Genomic DNA, 2926 nt, shown 5'->3' with positions numbered 1-2926 from the left:
ACCAGGAAGCTCTAAGAGAGAAGCTAGAAGCCTCCCTCGCTGGCTCAGAGCCGGGACCTCACTCCTTGTGTGCACCCCTCCCCAGCCCAGGCCGACGCCGAGGTCTGCTGGGTACCACACACACAGTCTCTCGTCCAGGCCTAAATATATTCCAACCTCAGGGACATTCCACACCCCACGCTCATTTCCGCCTTTCTGCCCAGCGTAGTCTCAAGAACAAAACTCCAAGTGGAAGGTTGGGGGCCGTGGAGGAAGAGGAGGAGGGAGGGAGCCAGTGTGACCAGTCTGAGATGTGGCTTCAAGGGTCCTGGTTGTGATGGGGATGCTGGGAAAGCTGAGAATGAGGGGGCCTCCCCCCCTCCCTTCCAGCCTGCACAGTGCTTCCCTTCTCTGCTAGCTGCTTCGTGAGTCACCGTTCCGGCATTCGCTGGCACAGAGCCAGGGCTGGGTGGGATGTCAGGGCGGCAGGCGGGCGGGCGGGGAGACCTACTTTAGCCTTGGTTTCTCCCCCACGCCCACAAGGGCCTTGGGTCTCAGAGCACACACCCCAGCACCTACTCAGTACATCCAGAGGCCAGGTTGGGGCTTCCCACGTCTGCTGCCCTGGGAACCAGGAAGGAAGGGCTGCCTGTCGCCACCCACCTGGGGCACTGCGCAAGTCCAGCCACCAGGGGCTGGGGAGGCCAGCACCCCTGTCTCCAGGTAGAGCGGATGTGGCCTAGAAAGGTCGCCCTGCTGGCCCCTCCCCAAGATGCCACAACCTGCCAATCACCTCCGTGCCCAGGACTCCAGCCAAGGCCCCAAGTTTGACTCCACATCTGTATTTGGGAAAAGACACACACACACACACACACAGTGGGGAGAGGCAGGGCAGTGGAAGGCGGGCGGCGAGCCTACGCCTCACCCACTCCACCCCAACATTCAGCCACGCTGGGGGACGTTTTTCGGCTGCCACAACTACACGAAGAGGCACTGGTGGCACCTAGTGGGTGGAGGCCACCGCTGATGCTCGACACCCTCCGATGCACGAGGCAGCCCCACCACAGAGAGCCATCCGGCCACAAAAGGTCCAGAAACGCTAGCCATGTGCCCAGGTTCGAATCCAGGCTACAGCACTTTTCAGCTGTAAAGACTATATGCAGGAGGAAGGCTATCTGACCCCATGGTGCCTCAGTTTCCTCCACGGAAACAAGGAGAATGCCACAATAAGTCAAGCAGTGAGGACTCTGGGAGTGGAGCACTTAGCTTCTATGGTTGTTGTCATTCTTCTTTTTTTCTTTTTTTCCTTTAAGTAATCTCTATCCCCCGCGCGGCGCTCGAACTCACGGCCCCGAGATCAAGAATCCTATGACGCACTGACTGAGCCAGCCAGGCAATCCCGCTGTCATTCTTAAGACCTCAGGCTTCAAGTCCCACAGACTTGAATTCGAATTTGACATTTGTCGTGGGGCACCTGGCTGGCTCAGTGGGGAGAGCATGAGCCTCTTGATCTCGGGGTCGTGAGTTCAAGTCCCATGTTGGGCATAGAGCTTCCTAAAAGACAAGCAAACAAACCACACACACACACACACAACCCCCAAAACCAAAAAATAACACACACACACACACACACACACACACGCAAAATAAAACAAAAAAACCCTGACACTTCTCAGCTGGATTTGGATAAGTGCTGTCACTGCCTGTCTCCGGAGTCACTAGGGGCAACAGATGAGCTACTGGGCACACAGCCTTAATGTGCGTTGGGGACACAGGGGTGCTGAGTAAACTCTTGCTGAGCTCAGGAGGGCCTGAGCCTGGAAGGGGCAGGAGGGGACATAAGACCATCTGGCTTCTGGGTTCCACGGATGCCATGGCAACGGGACAGGATGGGCTCAGGTGCAAGAGAGTTGGAGCGAAGGTTTCAGGGAGGATTCACGCTGGCCACAAGCACCAAGCGGGAAGCATATGGCCCCGTGCGTGCGTGAGGCCAGGCCAACCTGGAGTGTGGCTGGCAGGAGCCTTCTAGCTGAGGAACTTTCCCCAGCTTTCTAGAACATACAGGCCAGCTGCAAGGAGAGGAAGTCACTGAGAGCAGGGAACAGGCACACTAGGGTAATCTAGGACAATCGGGGACAGAGAATTTCTCCGGAGCCGCGTGTGTGTGCGTGAGCGAGCGTGTGGGTAACCCACTGGGCCTAGACTCAGCTCACGGTGTTGAGGGGACTGAGCCCGCTCTCCCCAGCCGACCAGAAACCTGGGTCCAAGCTCGGGACACGGCCCTGGGGGAGGCTCCTCGCTCTGGCCTTCCCAGCCTTCAGGGAAAGGGCTGGCTTGAGTCACAGCGGAACTGCTGGGAGACGGTGCATGTGTGCGCCCACACCCCTCCCATGGTGAACAGTCATGAGAGAGAGGGGCAAGCCTAAGGAAAGAGGAGGGAGGCACAGGGAAATACGATGATGCCCGGAAGCAGCCATTGATGCACAGCGTCCCCAAGGGCCCTGCAAATGGCAGCCGGGGCTCCACAGAGGCCAGGGACACAAAGCAAAGCAGGAGAGGGGAAGACATCCCCCCCCCACCCCCCCCCCCCCCCATCCCGGCTGAAAGGAAAGCTTCGGTGGTCCCAGTGCGGGCCCTGTTCCCACGGCCCGCTCCTCTGTTTTCTTCAGAACCGGCCTCACACCCGCCCCTCTCAGAAGAGAATGCCTTGTCCCAAACCACATGTGGCCCCTTTGAAAATTCCGGTGACTGTTTATAAGGCAGTGTCCGTGGGGATTTGGAGGGTAGTTGGGGAATACATGGAACTCAGTGCGGCAGACTCCAGCCGCTGCTCGGATTCAGAGCCTGAGCGGGAAAGGGTCTCGAGACTCCCCCCCCCCCCCCCCCCCCGCCCCTGCCCCCCCCTCCCCCCCCCCCGCGGAGTGGGAAAGGTGCCGCCGGCGCCTGC

The sequence above is a fragment of the Herpailurus yagouaroundi genome, unplaced genomic scaffold, assembly GCF_014898765.1.
Source record: "Herpailurus yagouaroundi ecotype Mexico unplaced genomic scaffold, PumYag 200, whole genome shotgun sequence".
Taxonomy (NCBI): Eukaryota; Metazoa; Chordata; class Mammalia; order Carnivora; family Felidae; genus Herpailurus; species Herpailurus yagouaroundi.
Note: the sequence above shows the minus strand (reverse complement) of the source record.